The sequence below is a fragment of the Gymnodraco acuticeps genome, unplaced genomic scaffold (genome assembly GCF_902827175.1).
Source record: "Gymnodraco acuticeps unplaced genomic scaffold, fGymAcu1.1, whole genome shotgun sequence".
Lineage (NCBI taxonomy): Eukaryota > Metazoa > Chordata > Actinopteri > Perciformes > Bathydraconidae > Gymnodraco > Gymnodraco acuticeps.
The window spans coordinates 859029-877848 of NW_022991046.1; the positions used below are offsets into that span (position 1 = coordinate 859029).

The window sequence follows — 18820 nt, forward strand, 5'->3', positions numbered from 1 at the left end:
CCATGTTAAGAAAGCTTAATTAAATATCTGCCACAACATAAGTAACCGGATCAAAGTAACATTACGTAGCCTACGGTCCGCGGCACTGTGAGTGCAGACGTCGATGTGTCCCATTATCATTCATATCACATCATAATGTATCATATATTTCCTTATCTGAGTCAGCTGAGCCATATCTGGCCGTGCAACACTCACAGTGTCACATACTGTATGCAGAAGTATTATTTTAAGCAACACATTAAGTTGACGAAACACTCGAGCCAAATGTAATTAAAGTCAGATCGTGTTTTAGACGGGGCAGTGATATCATAAACCTGTTAATGTACGCATTCAAACACTTTTCTTTTACCAGCTGTATTCACCTTGCAGGTGCAGCTATGTGCAGGGGTGCACATAACTTTTTTGCCCTGGTTCTCAAAGGAGCACCTGGAGATGTTGCTTGGTGCTCATCCTTAAATGAAATAAACCGTAACTTTTGAGGGGTCTTTATTTGCCAGACACATGGCACTGAACACACATGCAGAGGTGAACACAGAACACACACACAGAGGTGAACACAAGACAACATTAGCACGACCAGTAATCCTACAAGCTGTGAGTGTTGCACGGCCAGATACGGCTCAGCTGACTCAGATAAGAAAATATATGATACATTATGAAGTGATATGCCGCGGACTCAGTGGCGGCTGGTGGAAAATATTTTTGGTGGGGCTGTTGATATAGTGAGTAAACATTTTTTTTTTGGGAGAAATGACCCCTTAAATGAGGACTTCTGGTGATGTAATGGCGCGTTTCCAGTGCAGCGCGGAGCTCGCTTTAATGCTGCGTTCAGACCGGACGCGATGCGAATATTCGCTTCGCTCTAAACGCTCCTATCGCATCGCTCTAAACGCTCCTATCGCATCGCTCTAGTCGCTCGAGTTTCACCGCGGCTGCCAGTTGTGTTTACTCGCATCATTCAAACAAGACGCGCTGGCTCGGGAGCTACAACTACAACAAGATGAACATATTTGACCGTGATTAAATTGTAATACACGTTTCTAAATGATGCCGACGTAACAACATACTGATACCGGTTAGTAAAAACCATGAATTAATGCTTTGACAAGTCTGCAGACAGACGGCAGGCGAAACACCTTTTAAAATGCATGTTTTCTAAATGGAGCTTGGCTAAGCTAATGTTATATATGCTCCGACCGTCCACACTCACAACAACGGCCTATACAGACATAAATAAACCAGCGACTGTATTCTCCATGACACAGACAGTCTGTGGTTTGTACTTGTTTAACTTTTGTCTAGTTTCTGAACAGATCGTATCTGTCCCCGGCTGTTTGAAGAGAAAGCATGGGAAACAAAAGATAGCATTTACCTGTTTGCATCGTTTGCATCCAGCTAGCCTCGTTGATACGTTTTGTCTTTTTCACAAGCTGGCTGTGATATATACAAATCGGGTTGGTCCGGTCCAAGGTCTTTAAGCAACAGTTTATCTCCCAAACTTCTCCTTTGGAAAGGATTGGAGAGTAGCTCTTGCACGGAATTGGGTGCGGACCGAGGTCCGGCGACTCCACCTGCACACCATTCTAAATACTGCGTCACCTTGGTCACTCACGAGTCTAAAAAACAACTCACGTCAACGCACGTAAGCAACGTGGGCGCCAACGTGAGCGCCCTCATGACCAAAATATTTGACGGCGCTGATTGGCTGAATTTATGTTTCGGCGGCACAGTTTACTATTGAGACTTTTGCAACGTGCTGGTTGCTGCTGTTTGGCTCGGGGGCTCCGCCCGGTAATGATAAACTAATGCCACGGGCAAGGCCAGGCAGGAAACATGTGACTGATCAGTAACTTTAGACATCGTAACACAATTTTAAACGAGATTTTATTGTAGATTATACATTTTACTGATACCAATTGTATGATATTTACCTTGTTCATTAAAAATAAAAATATAAAATATATATATTTTTTAAATATATATTTTTTAATTTAATATTTTTTTGAATATATTTTTTTTGTATGTGGGAAGAGGTGGGGCGGCGCCCCTAGCACTCCTATGGGCCGGCCGCCACTGCGCGGACTGTACTTAATGTTACTCTGATCCGGTTACTTATGTTGTGGCAGATATTTAAGTAAGCTTTCTCTAATTGGTCAGCAGGCAGTGCTTTCACTGAGTTGAGCTCTTAAGGCCCTGACACACCAGGCCGATTTCGGCTGTTTTCGTAAGTCGGGAGACGAAGCGTGTCCTGTCGCCCAAACTCAATTTGGTGTGTCCCGCACCGTCGACCGTGACACGCCTTATTTGGACTGCCTGTCCCGATGCATGGCCGATTCAACATGTTGAATCGGCCATGCATCGGGTCTGGCAGTCGGACCAAACAATCACTCTGATTGGCTGTTCAGCTAGCGAATCAGTGCATGAGAAGCGAAACGGAAGTGAGGGACGTAAACAAACGATTTAAGAAGGCACACACAGACTGATATTCATTTTCATCTCATCATGGCGATCAGGAATGACGCAAACGAAGACCTGCTCATCACATTGATCCAGGAGAGGCCAGCTCTGTACGACATCACAGAGAAAAGGTACTCGAACCGAGTAGTGAAAACCGGACTCTGGCGAGAGATTGAAACGCAACTTGGTTTCTCGGGTAAGATTATCTTTTTCATCAATTGAGCTCTTTAGCAGATATTGTTGGCTTTTTATTGTTTGCCAGCGTACAGTGACGTTAACGTGAAATGTAATTTGTTATTTCAACCTTGTGTTTTGTTGTTATTTTGTTGCTAGAAGGTACAGGAGACTTGCCCCTTCGGGTAGTTGTGGAGCACCAAAGACGGGCAGACAGCAGTGGATCATAACCAGGCTGCAGTTTGCACACGCTATTTGTTGTTGTTTATATCACGCAGTCTGTTCTTATTCTCTGTCTTCCGGTTGTTGCCTATTTTTAATGACGAATACACACTACCGCCGCCTGCTGGTAAGGAGAGTTATTGCCACTCACGCACTGAAGTCTTTGCGGTGTGTTCCCGTGCGACACATGGCCAAGACGCAGGAGAACACCGCGACGCAACAGCCGACGTTGGCGTCGGCGAGTCCTCTGGTGACTGCTTGGTGTGTCAGGGCCTTTAGCCTGCAACCTAACCTGGTCCCGACCAGGTTAGCCGCACAGCATAAGTTACCATGGAGATCTAGCCTGTTAAAAAGAGAACCAGCGTCGTAGGACCGGAAACCCCGAGTTTTCCCTGAAGTTAGACGGCTAAGCGAAAATCCTGCTTCGTAGTATACCCCCCTGGTCGAGACCAGGTTAGGTTGCAGGCTAAGAGCTCAACTCAGTGAAAGCACTGCCTGCTGACCAATCAGAGCTCAGTGTGCAGAGTTTAAAGCGATCAAGTCATATTACAGGAGAAAGGAAATACAGAAAAGCTGCCGTCGCAGGAAAGACGGTCGGCAAAAATCACCGACTGTGTGAACGTGAACATTAATAGAATATCACCTCCATCTTCAGAGCAATCTGACTATTATAACATTAGCGTTAAGAACACTTACCACATATCTACCACAACATAAGTAACCGGATCAGAGTAACATTAAGTACAGTCCGCTGCATATCACTTCATAATGTATCATATATCTCCTTATCTGAGTCAGCTGAGCCGTATCTGGCCGTGCAACACGCAGTGTCACATACTGTATGCAGAAGTATTATTTTAAGCAACACATTAAGTTGACGAAACACTCGAGTCAAATGTAATTAAAGTCAGATCGTGTCTTAGACGGGGCAGTGATATCATAAACCTGTTAATGTACGCATTCAAACACTTGTTCTGTTACCAGCTGTATTCACCTTGCAGGTGCAGCTATGTGGCTTTTATGCTGGATAAAGTGTTTAAGTCATGGATGTTTAAAGTTTAACTTCTTCATATGTCTAATAATATAGTTCACTTTTCATTCAGGAAGTATGACGCGCTGCGCTGTCAGTATGCTTCTCCATGTTTGTGATTGGTCGAATGCTCCAGATACCACCCCTTTCATGTGAACGCGCACCTAACTAGATAGGACACGGCTGGCTTGAGCGATCCACTTGATAACCAGCGTCGTAGTACCGTTTAGCGAGAGCGCGTATGTTTTGGATTAAGTCAACCGGATAACTCAAACATATCCAGGTTAGGTTGAACCAGCTTCGTAGTATAGGCCCCTGTTGTGCTTACTTGTTGTGCGTACTCGTTATGCTCGTTAATCCATTGAATGTTCTGTGTTTTGTTATACTGCGTAGCAGCGTGTTAAAGCAGTGTTCTGTGTTTAGTGTTGTGCGAGTAGTATCCAGGTTAGTTTAGCGGTTAGCGCCTGTGAATTAGCATCAGCTGTGTTTTGTTACAGCCTTTTTCAGTTCATGTACCACGTTTTAGTGAGGTTTTTGTTTCTCTTTTGTACGGATTATTACTGTGTATAATCTGTTAAACTCTCTTTTGGAGTCTCTTTATTTTGGTTGTTGTCAACCAGCATTTGGCCCTTTGTTTGTGCCAAGCTTGCCTTATTATTTTGTTTCATGACTAATAGTTATAATTAAACCACTTATAACTTTTACCAATTCCACTCTGGTTTGTGTTGCTTCCCTTTGGTTCCCCTAGCCCAGTAGGGAACGTAATAATATTGTTTATTATATTATAACTTAGTACTTTTTTTTAACGCATTTAAGATATGCAACACTAAGCTGTCTGTGGCTCTTTCCTGCTGTAACGCTGCACATTTCCCCTCTGTGGGACTAAGAAAGGTATTCTGATTCTGATAAAATGAAATCCACTGAAGTGTGGGTAATTACTTGAATAAACGCAAAAGGGTTTACAGTCAACTTTCAAACAGGCAGACAAGAACAAAGTATGTAAACAAACCGTTGTCTAACAAAGCACAGAGCTAACAATAGAAGATATCACTGGGAATACGTCAACAGACAAGACAAAAGGACAAAGGAAACAGGGCAGATATATATGATTAGAGACAGCTGTAACTGGTCAGGGTGGGGCAGGTAATCAAAAAGGCGGGAAGGAAAGCATTTAGATAAGGGACCAGAATGTGATAATCACAGCATTTTAAATGAGGTTGCACCAAATTAGAATACAATTATGTAGAGGATGTGTATACTTTTCTCAGCCACTGGTCTAGTAGACCTGTCAAAATCCAACTATTCAATATGTGAAGCTCAAGATGGTATTTCTTTTAAGATGAGTTTACACATGAGAAGCTCCAGTGGACAGTTTGAGGAGTCCACTTAGTGAACTTCATCAACCCATTTGCCCAGAAACCAGCGTGTTCTTCAATGGAGTTCTCAGGAGGTCTGACACACTTGTTCTGGTCATGCCCTAGATAAGTTATATTCTAGAAATCATTTCTTGATAGTGTCTGAGATTCCAAATGCCAAATGCGGCACTTTAAAAATACATGACCTCCAATAAGCTAAGTGAAAGTCACAAGAGTGGAGGCCATTAACTTTGAAACTGCGGAGGGCAACCCGGACCTCCTTTAAACCCAACAAGCTGAACTGAGTCGAAAACTGTTCTTTTAATTCTCTGATTGCAATCAATTCAAAGTGCCTCGACCGGCCTTCATTTGTCAGCGATGATTTCCGAACTTATGAATCACATCCCTTAAAAGGAACCAATGGGTAAAGTGGACCTCTTGCTCTTGAGGTGCAACAGGTGTTTTATTTTTCAAAATGTGTCATGAGTCTTTAAAGAGGCCTTACTCTGCTTTTGTGGTTTTCCCTTTCTTGTAGTGTTTTATATAGGTTTTAGTGCATGTAAATGGTCTGCAAAGGCTAAAATCCCTGTGTTCCCTACAGACTGAGTTTCTTTCGTACACACTCCCTCCCCCCTCCTGCCTGAAACACCTCCATTAGTCCTTTGTTTACCTCTGTAACATAATGACATCACTACGTAACACTCACGCTTCTATTGGCTAGCGCTCCAACACATTGTACGTGATAGGCTAAGGGGCGGGACATCTCTAAGCGGTTGACCAATCACAACAGAGCCTGCCAGCTAACCAATCAGAGCAGACTGGGCTCTGGTTTCAGACAGAGGGTGAAAAGAGGTGCTGCAGCACAGGCAGTATGAGAACAATAAAGAGCTTTTTGAACATTAAAGCGTGGAGACATGTAGAGACACTACATACTGATATACACCTGAACATCAGCAGGAGAGGACTCTTTAAAGTAGAGACACTACATACTGATATACACCTGAACATCAGCAGGAGAGGACTCTTTAAAGTAGAGACACTACATACTGATATACACCTGAACATCAGCAGGAGAGGACTCTTTAAAGTAGAGACACTACACACTGATATACACCTGAACATCAGCAGGAGAGGACTCTTTAAAGTAGAGACACTACACACTGATATACACCTGAACATCAGCAGGAGAGGACTCTTTAAAGTAGAGACACTACATACTGATATACACCTGAACATCAGCAGGAGAGGACTCTTTAAAGTAGAGACACTACATACTGATATACACCTGAACATCAGCAGGAGAGGACTCTTTAAAGTAGAGACACTACATACTGATATACACCTGAACATCAGCAGGAGAGGACTCTTTAAAGTAGAGACACTACATACTGATATACACCTGAACATCAGCAGGAGAGGACTCTTTAAAGTAGAGACACTACACACTGATATACACCTGAACATCAGCAGGAGAGGACTCTTTAAAGTAGAGACACTACATACTGATATACACCCTAACATCAGCAGGAGAGGACTCTTTAAAGTAGAGACACTACATACTGATATACACCTGAACATCAGCAGGAGAGGACTCTTTAAAGTAGAGACACTACATACTGATATACACCTGAACATCAGCAGGAGAGGACTCTTTAAAGTAGAGACACTACATACTAATATGAACATGAACAGAATCTGGCCGTTCAGTTAACAACTGAATGGTTTTAATATGAGATAAGAGATGGCTGAGTTGCAAAAAAGCTCCACCAGATTAAAACTGATTAAACTACAAATATACTTTTAGAAACAACAGAGAAATAAATGATTTTGTACGAGTTGGTTCAAAGTTTATCAGGCTGTCATATGGCTGCATTCAAATGTGGGCTGAAAAGCCTGATGTTGTATTCTATAGAACAAGACAGACAATAATAATAATACCAATTCAAATGGGAATAGGACTGCCTTTCAAAGCCCTTTTGTTTTGTCAAACTCTGTATAAAGTTTGTGTGAATGTTGGAATTGTTGATACCAGGGAGGTGTGGGAGGGGTTAGACAATCCAACAAGCTTTGATTGAATAACACACATTTATTGTTGACCACTTTTTCGTATCCTTCATTTGCGTCCTTTAAGATTTTGACTATCTTTCTGTTTAAATGCATGACTCTTGGGGTCAGGTAGGATTTGACTCACGTTATAGTCCCCAGTGTACAGTATTGGTTGTCTGAGTAGCTTGAACCCTAGATTTTTAGGGTAAATAAACACTAATTTGGGGAAAAAATATACGTGGGACAATTTTTCAACTTTTTAACATAGCTAATCGTTTTCTACACAATTTTTTCAATCTAAAAAAGCTGATTAAAAGTATATTTCAGGGGGGTGCATGATACCCCCTTCTACCCACTCAACTACTAGTGGCTTAATTAAAAGCAATTAATATTTTACACATTTGCCCTTTATTTTCTTTTCTTCACCTCAAAGTCACTGTAATGCATTAGGCGAGAGCACAACAAGTTCACCACACAGTTCATAAAGTTGGTGTCACATTGGGTACTTATTTATTATTAACTACTTTATATGTGATGCTTTTCCAATAAAGTAAATCTGATAAACACATCCAGGTGTGCGAAACTGACGGAATAGGAAATTGACTCCAGAAATGGATCCGGTTGTGAGCTCTTTTCCCTCTGAATTAAATTACCTGAGCTTAGACTCTCCCATAGTTTCCCGAGACTCCATAGCAGGAACAAAGAGGTCCACAGTTCGGTGTCGACTGCTGCTGTTGAGCGTTAGCCTGCAGCTCTCTCCAGGCTTCCTGTGGAAACCTGTCTCACCGCTGGCATCGAGGTATAGAGCTGTCACACGGTCTGACAGCTGCTCTCTGCTGGGGGAAGAAGTGTGTTATTAGGAAGGCAATGCAACGTTACACTATGAGCATAATGGGTGGCTTTTTGTGCACTTTTTTTAGCTTATAATCTAACCCTACGCAGTTGTGCACCCAGTGGGAGAAGCATTATTAAGAATGTGATTACTTGATTGGCTTGAATCCTGATTGCTGTTGAGCATGCAGAGGATGCTGTATGCTGCGACTTGTCTTTGATTGTGCGTGGTGGAGCAGGACTTCTGTCGTGCTGTGCAACTAATTATAAATGACCTCCTCTGCAGAACTCATGTTCCTGTGTGTGTGTGTGTGTGTGTGTGTGCGCACATTACTTTGGGAGTGGTTACCTCAGGAGCACGGAAGGTAGGTCAAGGTTAAAAATGAAGAGGGGGCCATTAGCATCTCAACATTAAAAATCCCTTAACATCTTGAATGATAACCACGATGATAACTTCACTCTTTAAAAACCCAATGAGTGCAATCCATCACATAAAACATGCTCCTATTAATGTTTCACCGGGTGCATTTAAAAGCTTTTCCTGAGCTGCGACGACAAGGACACACAGTGTAATAAATGTGAGACATTAAGGCCAGGCAATGTTGACAAAGTCAAATATAATGATATACAGGAACAAATCACTCAATATTGCTAATGGGACTATATTTTATAGATGACGAGGCTTCAGGTTATGATCTTTACTGTAGTGTGGCGCAGTGGGTTGTGCATATGTGTGCGGAACAGAGGGGCACAGGTTCAAACCCCACTGCAGTCAGCATGTCGTTGTGTCCCTGAGACACTTCAGCCCAAATTGCTCCTGTGGGGATTGTCCACAGTATTGAAGTCGCTTTGGATAAAAGCGTCTAACAAGTAACATGTGATGTGTCCACAGGCCTTGCTTGTACGTAATAATAGAATCATTTTGTCAATTATATTATTTCATTATAATTTCACCACACATACATTACATTTTTCATTGTGGTGTCAATGAATTCAAACACAATAATAACTTGTGATTAATCAAGAAAACTTGTATTTTGAGGGGAGATATAACAAATACACGTGTGGTGATGTAATTTATGTGTTTTTTTACTTTATCATAACATGATTTCTGAATTATTGGCATGAAGTCTGACAATTTTCCGACACAAAGCATCGACCAAGCCACTTTCACGGAGAGCCGCCGTGACTCCCCTCTGTGTAACGTGTGCTACACAGGGCGTATTATCTCCATCATACTGCGAGTACTATCTGTTCCTACAGTGGTGACGCTGTCCGCTATCTCACACTCCTGTGCAACTTTAAAACGCAAAAGTTCGAAAACTCAGTTTTCACCGCACCTGAAGCGAATGACAGCAGTCACCATTTATCAGTGATCATGTGTGCTGTTACAGCATGGTAGTGATGGTTCTTACTGCTTTGGTCTAAACAAATCTGCGCTTGGATTACGGGAGGAAGTTGGCGTCAAACTTGGTAATGTGATACATTTACATTCATTTGAACGCGTTGATGAATAGTGATCGTTCAGTTTTAAAATATTCTTGTATTTAAAATGTTAAAGTGTTGTGTTATTTTAATCTTGATGAAGAGATAGAGATTCAAGTGGCTCAAGTGCTGGTGTGGTTTGCTCTCTTCAATTTGATCCCAGGTAAAAGTTGAAATAAAACCCTCTCCTCACTCCTGCTGACCTACATGTTAGGGCTACACATACTGTATAGCAACATAGACTATGCTATAACACCCCTTGTTGTCAGATACAAATGATGTGCAATATATGTATATGCCTTTAATAGCTGTGCCATATACCTGGCGGCTATATCTTCAGAACTGTTACAGGATGTGTATTTTGTCAATTGTGTAATTGTTTTAATATTTTTGTTATCTTTAACATTTTTGTATGCATGCTTTTTGGTTAACATTAAGCTGTATTTGGCTATTTTCTGCTGTAAAAAATGCAAATGTCCCCTCTTTGGGACGGAGAAAGGTATTGTGGTGCTACTTTTGAAAGATTATCCTGCAAAGCAACCTGCTGGTGGCATGCTCGCACTGTCCATTCACTCAGCGGGAGAAACCTACATCCTGTTGTCAAAGGTCTCATAAAGGCAGTTCAATCTCTTGGTGGTATGCACCTTAAATCAAACCTCATTGCCTCACTGGTTTGTATCCATGATGGTGTTTGGTTGTACTGTTTCTCAGAGGTGGGAATACTGTACTCAAGTACATTTTTCTGGTATCAGTACTTTACTCCACTACTTATTTTTCTGACGACTTTTTACTTTGACTTCTTACATTTTGAACACAAATACCTGAACTTTTTACTTCTTACATGTTGAACCCAAATACCTGTACTTTCTACTTCTTACATGTTGAACCCAAATACCTGTACTTTCTACTTCTCACATGTTGAACACAAATACCTGTACTTTCTACTTCTTACATGTTGAACTCAAATACCTGTACTTTCTACTTCTCACATGTTGAACCCAAATACCTGTACTTTCTACTTCTCACATGTTGAACACAAATACCTGTACTTTCTACTTCTTACATGTTGAACTCAAATACCTGTACTTTCTACTTCTCACATGTTGAACACAAATACCTGTACTTTCTACTTCTTACATGTTGAACTCAAATACCTGTACTTTCTACTTCTCACATGTTGAACACAAATACCTGTACTTTCTACTTCTTACATGTTGAACACAAATACCTGTACTTTCTACTTCTTACATGTTGAACACAAATACCTGTACTTTCTACTTCTTACATGTTGAACTCAAATACCTGTACTTTCTACTTCTCACATGTTGAACTCAAATACCTGTACTTTCTACTTCTTACATGTTGAACTCAAATACCTGTACTTTCTACTTCTCTCATTTTCCAAACAGCTAGTTCCTTTAGTCTGAATGTGTGTTTGATGCGTGATCATTATTCTTTAGAGTCATTGCGTGCCTATTGATTTGAACACGATCCGTGTATCCATCATTTCCTGGTCTTCTCTAAAGAAGAGGGACCAATGGAAACGTTGTCATGTTGCCGTTGTTCAGCATGGAAACATTCATTAGCTAACAATGACATTATTGTTCTATTAATATAAAGGGAGGTCAGGTACTCTTTAAAGCAGCTGCTAGTTATGGGTACTTTTTACTGAAGTACATTTCAAAGCCTCTTTACTTTTACTTGAGTAAAGAAGTTTAGTCAGTACTTCTACTTTCACCAGAGTATTTTTAAACACGAGTATCTATACTTCTCCTTGAGTAAAGGATGTGTGTACTTTTGCCATCTCTGTCTTTGTTAAGAAAGTTTGCAGCCCAGTGTGGCAGATCAGTCCCTAAATGCCTCATCCTTTCAGGTATGCCGACCGGGTGCAGCTCGATGACCCGTGACAACCTCTTTAGCCTCCAGGAGTCTCCGGTGCAACCAAGCAGGAGGCTGGAAACAAATAGCCTTTAATAGAATTTAAATATCCGGAATTCAATTATGTAAAGCAAGCAGGACCCTTTAAGCCAGGGGTGGGGAACCTTTTTCGTCTCAAGGGCCATTTCAATTTATACGTATACGGCCCGGGGGCCGGAGGTTCCCCACCCCTGCTTTAACCCATCCTCTTGCAAATCATCTCCTGACAATTATGGTACTTTATAGTAAGTGCAGCTTTCACATCCATCTCCACAGTGATATCAACATTCTTCAGCACATAAGACACCTCTTTTCTAAGAATGAACATGTTTTTATTGTAATTGCATATAACCAAATTGCTCTGGGCACAAACTACCATTTTCATATTGTTTTATAATCATCATCAAGTGTGAACACTGGGAACAATCAGGATACTTACCCAACTTGACTTAAACCTAAGTGTGATGAGTTTCTGGTGTTATTTCATATCTTGAAATGTTCTTTCTTGCTGTTCCCTTGTTCATATCATGGACGAATCATAACAATTAGTCATGATGTGAAAACAAACCTTTGTCATGTGGTTCAGAGATTTTAAATGTTTTTGTGTGCCCAAAATCAAATCAAAACCAAAATGTATTTCCCTACAAATCAGCTCACTGTGGAGCTTTGTCTGTATGTGTTTGAACAAGAAGCATGTGTGTGTGTGTGTGTGTGTCTGTGTGTGTGTATGTCTATGTGGGTGTGTGTATAGAGCGGTTATCGGAGGTCGAGTGATGTCAGTGTCAGTGCTCTCCCTCTTTGTTGACCCTGTCATGGTGACTGCCATCTAAGTGTCTCCATCCGAGCAAATGTTGCACACACACACACACACACACACACACACACACACACACACACACATCACCACACACACACACCACACACACAACACACACACACACACACACACACACACACACACACACAACACCACACACACACACAAACACACACACACACACACACACACGTCTGACATCTTCAAGGGCAAGGGCAACAGCACTGTCAGCGTCAAGGGTGAGGCCAACAGGACGGGCAGCTTCAAGTGTCTGCCCTGAGTCACTACTGCACCCCCGTACACACACACACACACACACACACACACACCACACACAGCACACACACACAAACACACACACACCACACACACACACACACACACACACACAACACACACACACACACACACACACACACACACACACACACACACACACACACACACACACCCCTCCAAACAGACAGTAGTGTGTCTCAGCTCGCTAGACATTCAATATTTTATATTAAATCAATACTTCTTCTAGGAAAAGGACACCAACAAGCAACCTTACCTCTGTATACAGTTGTACAGGTAATGCTACTGTTGTTATAAAATTAGTGTTGGGTCACACAATACAAGTAGCATAATGATTAGGGCTGTCAAGTTAACGCGTTAATAACGCGTTAACGCAACAAATAATTAACGCCACTAATTATTTTAACGCGATTAACGCATGTGTATTTTTTTCCTCGGCCGCCCCCGTAGTTTCAGAGCGCATCGAGCATATGCCTTGAGTTGCACATAGCTCCAACGAACACACACACACACACACACACACACACACACACACACACACACACACACACACACACACACACACACACACACACACACACACACACACACACACACACACACACACACACACACACACACACACACACACACACACACTTTGTATTGTATTATTGTATGAGAGAGGTTCCAGGTTGAATTGAGGCGAGTATTTGTAATGTTCAGAGGTTGTTGTGTTTAATATTCATGGTAATATTTGTCATTGTTCAAATGATAATAACATTTGCATAAAGCATATTTGTCCATATATTGATAAGAGCATTAAAAACTTGAAAAATATTCCTCTAAGGTACATTTAGAACAGATAAAAATGTGCGATTAATTTGCGATTAATCGCGATTAACTATTTTAATCGACTGACAGCCCTAATAATGACATTTTGGCTTATTGTCATAGCGAGCCCGTTAGCTGAAAGCTAGCTAGCACGGTAGCGAGTCAGCTAACCTGGCGACTATAAACAACAGTATTTAAATGTCCATTCACTGTTGGTTAACGATGTATCTAAAGGATATCTTGAATGTAAGATGTGTTATCTTTATTAGCGAACTGCTAGCGAAAAAGATGATCGCATGTCTGCTCCAATGAGCCATGTTTGAAATTGACCAATCAGAAAAGTGACATTACATTTCAAATAGACTAAAAAGGTAGGACATTTCAACATTTCTTCAGGCAAACCCTGGGGCTAACTAATGAATGGAAATCCTTCTAAATCTACCCCAATAAGCACTTAATCACTGACAGTATATCTTTAGATTTGAATGTCCAATCTGATAGGAAACCAACAAATTTATGATGAATCAAGAAATGATTTGATGAAATGAAGTTTTTCCTCAGCAGTGAGGCAGTACACACACTCATGATATCAGACCTCCGTACTTTGAGATGCTTATACGAGTCATTGATGGCATCAAGCATCAGCGAGCACTCATACACACATTACTCAGAGCAGTTGCCATCTCCGCTATCCCACTTACCGACCACCTGCTTATTCTCAACCTTAAATGTCCAGTCTTAAAGCTGACAAATATGTGTGTGTGTGTGTGTGTGTGGTGTGTGTGTGTGTGTGTGTGGGGTGGGGCTAATAGAGTCCAGTAAAGGATTGCTCCATCCCATATTTGCGAAGTTCTTATTTTACCTGGCATCTATTAGCCAGGCAGACAGGACTCACCACGTACTTCGCCGCACTGCAGAGTGTGTGTGTGTGTGTGCGTGTTTTGAGGGTGATGTATTGAACCAATCACTGAGTGACGTCTCATACATCACTTTTATTGCAGCAGTTTGGCCCTAACCCTCATCTTTTCCTGTGTTACTCAATCTTTCCTTCTCTCCATTTTAAGGCACAGGCGGTGGAGGAGGAGATAAATAATAAAGTTTCATGATACTTTCACATTCTCCGTGACAAAGGGGGCTTGTCAGTGCGCTGAGAGATAGTGTTTATCCACTCTGACAAGATTTACTGTGTCAAACTGAACAAGCTCTGGCTGACATTCGCTGGCTGACCTCTTGTACCGGTCTGCAGGTGGAGACATTACTTTGTTTGGCAACAATTTGAGAAAAACAATGCAAATTTGCCATTTGCCATCAGCTATGCCTTTCTCTGGAGACCTTTGTTGTTCTCGCCATATGGTTAAACATATTAAAATGTGACAACAACAAACACATTCTTTGTCTTTTAACATCATAAACAAGCATTATACATTCCTAATGTGTGTGTCAGTGCTTTCTCTAATGAGTTTTAATGGACTGCTTTTGTCTGGCCAGCTCACATTTTTTGTCTCTCTCATCCGAGCCATTATTATGCTAAATAAACAACCGCACGACTTCTTTGTTATTCGGTTTGCCATTGAATAAAAGCGTCATTTCACTGCTAATTGTTCTCTCTAATCTTCTCATGGATAATTGTTTTTATCCCGACAGAATCTGCTGTGGCTCGCGCTTCATCTGCTATCTGCCAACCAGTTCACTTTTGATTTAGTCTCACTGGATCCCCATTTGGTTTCTCTAAAGAGACCAATATCAAACGGCTTGGCTAGGGATCTAAATCTCTCAATAGTAAGACCTTATCCAGGGTTCATTTCGTGGTACAGCGCGAGGAGTAACTAAAGGTTCAGAGATCTTTCTAATGTTCAAAATCGACATATTCTGCTCGTTTTCAGGTTGATATTTGGATGTAGTGTCTCTTCTGTGACATGTCTCCATGCTTTAATGTTCAAAAAGCTCTTTATTTTTCTCATACTGCCTGCCCTGTACCTCTTTTCACCCTCTGTCTGAAACCAGAGCCCAGTCTGCTCTGATTGGTAAGCTGGCTGAACATAACTCAATCATGCACAAATATATTTTATTAAAAGATAACTTTTCAGTTAAAAACAAAAGGGTATTTTCTCTTGATTTACAAAAACCAAGCCCATCTGGAAATTGAAACGAGTGCAAGTAATACCTGGATCTGTATGTCAGAAAGCATTCGGTCCGCCTGGGTGGATTCCAGTATCTTTAGCCCTGCAAGAAGTAAAGTCATGTACTCTGAGGTCAGATAGTATTTGTAGTACAGCAAAGAGGTTTTAGTGCTGACTTGTATTTGAAATCCAGGCGGAGATAACATGCATAAATCGTAAGCCTTTAAATACAACCCACAACCTCAAAAGTCATAATGTTTCTATAGCCACATAACCTTATCCACTTGTCAACTACTCCTAAATGTATTTTATAAAATAGTTTACTGCATTAGAAATCCTCTACAGTAGATAACATGACAATTGGATAAATCACTATTTACATTTTCATTGTTAACACAATACGAACAGATACATTTTCAAAGCAACTTCTTTTACATGTTATATATAAATGTGTCTATTTAAAGCAATTTTATTGTTACAATACAAAAATGATGGCATCGATACCAAACCTGCTTGCCTAAATATATTGATACTGATAGTGAAACGATGCCATGGGGCCAGCAATCGTATTACCAATGGGTGTGGGAATGGAATTGATTGTAAAAGCCAAACATTGGTCTAAAATATTTTAAGGAACCTAGTATGACTTGTGTCTTAAATCTTGATTTCAAAAAATGTGTTTGGTCTGATTTTCACTGGGATAGTTGGCGTTATCTTTTAATAAACCTGCTCAAATCTGATATCCAACAAGGAGCAAGGCTTCCATACTGTATAAAAAGGTTCCTTAGCTGCTTAGAAAAACTGAGAAAAGTTGTTTTCCTTAATTTAAAAAGTCGAACAGACAGACCCTTTTGGAAAAGTAAGAAGATCTGAAAAATGTTATAAAGGATCTTCCCATATGTATAAAAGTGAAAACTTGAGTAGGCCTATTTTTTATTTAAAATCATAAGCAACGGCACTTCAGGAAAAAGAAAATCTGAGAAAGTCTGAATGTTGTACCATTATAGAAACAGTGGATAAGTTGGATAAGATGCATGTTAACCTAATAACATGCATCCATCATTATCCATTATCCACAAAGATGGCAAAAGTACACTCATCCTTTACTCAAGTAGAAGTACAGATACTCGTGTTTAGAAATACTCTGGTGAAAGTAGAAGTACTGACTAAACTTCTTCACTCAAGTGAAAGTAAAGAGGCTTTGAAATGTACTTCAGTAAAAAGTACCCATAACTAGCAGCTGTTTTAAAGAGTACCTGATCTCCCTTTATATTAATAGAACAATAATGTCATTGTTAGCTAATGAATGTTTCCATGCTGAACAACGGCAACATGACAACGTTTCATTGGTCCCTCTTCTTTAGAGAAGACCAGGAAATGATGGATACACGGATCGTGTTCAAATCAATAGGCACGCAATGACTCTAAAGAATAATGATCACGCATCAAACACACATTCAGACTAAAGGAACCAGCTGTTTGGAAAATGAGAGAAGTAGAAAGTACAGGTATTTGAGTTCAACATGTAAGAAGTAGAAAGTACAGGTATTTGAGTTCAACATGTAAGAAGTAGAAAGTACAGGTATTTGAGTTCTAACATGTGAGAAGTAGAAAGTACAGGTATTTGAGTTCAACATGTAAGAAGTAGAAAGTACAGGTATTTGTGTTCAACATGTAAGAAGTAGAAAGTACAGGTATTTGAGTTCAACATGTAAGAAGTAGAAAGTACAGGTATTTGTGTTCAACATGTAAGAAGTAGAAAGTACAGGTATTTGAGTTCAACATGTAAGAAGTAGAAAGTACAGGTATTTGTGTTCAACATGTAAGAAGTAGAAAGTTCAGGTATTGTGTTCAACATGTGAGAAGTAGAAAGTACAGGTATTTGTGTTCAACATGTAAGAAGTAGAAAGTACAGGTATTTGAGTTCAACATGTAAGAAGTAGAAAGTACAGGTATTTGTGTTCAACATGTAAGAAGTAGAAAGTACAGGTATTTGAGTTCAACATGTAAGAAGTAGAAAGTACAGGTATTTGTGTTCAACATGTAAGAAGTAGAAAGTACAGGTATTTGTGTTCAACATGTGAGAAGTAGAAAGTACAGGTATTTGTGTTCAACATGTGAGAAGTAGAAAGTACAGGTATTTGAGTTCAACATGTAAGAAGTAGAAAGTACAGGTATTTGTGTTCAACATGTGAGAAGTAGAAAGTACAGGTATTTGTGTTCAACATGTGAGAAGTAGAAAGTACAGGTATTTGAGTTCAACATGTAAGAAGTAGAAAGTACAGGTATTTGTGTTCAACATGTGAGAAGTAGAAAGTACAGGTATTTGAGTTCAACATGTAAAAAGTAGAAAGTACAGGTATTTGAGTTCAACATGTAAGAAGTAGAAAGTACAGGTATTTGTGTTCAACATGTAAGAAGTAGAAAGTACAGGTATTTGTGTTCGACATGTAAGAAGTAGAAAGTACAGGTATTTGTGTTAGAAATGTAAGAAGTAAAAGTAAAAAGTCGTCAGTAAAACAAGTAGTGGAGTTAAGTACTGATACCAGAAAAATGTACTTAAGAACAGAAACAAAGTATTTGTACTACTTCCCACCTCTCCATCCACCAATCAGCATCAGACTCTTACACACTCACCTGGCATGCCTAGTCGTCTCTTCACAATTTGTTTCACTTCATTTTAGTGTTACGCCAGCATGAAGCCAAACACACACAACACATCGTTGACGGAGCCAAACTGGCAAGCCTCAGCGGAGACAGACAGCGCTTCAGATGTTAAACAGGCGCTGAAAACTCTCATGCTGTCATAGTCTGCTCCATCATTCACCAGTAGTTTTCCATTCACCTGTCTCACCTGTTTTCCACACCCACTCGTTAGCTTAGCTTCTGCCAGTATTTAAACCCGCACCTTACACACTCTTTGCCAGATTGTACTTTGCCTCATGCTTGTCTTTCCCGCGTTTGAAACTAGATTGCCGGTTCCAACCCTGCCTGTCCTCGATCTGCCTGCTCTGCCTGTTCCCTGATCCTGCCTGTCCCTCGACTATCCTGTCTGGCCTGTTATCCGACCCTGCCTGTATCTACGCTGACCACCTCGCTTACTCCCTGACTCTCTGCCTGTCCCTGACTCACCTTCTGCCCGCTGTCCTCCGGTGCGTTAAACTGCTCGGTTGGTATTCCTCAGATCCAGGGGAATCTCCAATAAAGTTTATTACCAATTCTCCTTGGTTTCTCGAGTGCTGCATTTGGGTTCTCC

The 18820-nt window shown here is 40.7% G+C and overlaps 1 long non-coding RNA gene across 3 annotated transcripts in view; it reads right to left on the reverse strand.

The window, feature by feature from the left end:
- The window catches only part of LOC117559839, a 39086-nt gene extending 20582 nt beyond the window's left edge, over positions 1–18504 (reverse strand). For 2 of the 3 annotated variants that reach the window (XR_004571061.1, XR_004571063.1), the window contains exons 1-3: positions 18202–18504; positions 15609–15667; positions 7938–8120 (exon numbers count right to left, since the gene is read on the reverse strand). This is a non-coding gene — a long non-coding RNA (uncharacterized LOC117559839). The remainder of the gene's footprint in view (positions 1–7937; positions 8121–15608; positions 15668–18201) is intronic. The other variant, XR_004571062.1, reaches the window with a different exon arrangement.
- Positions 18505–18820: the final 316 nt, after the last annotated feature.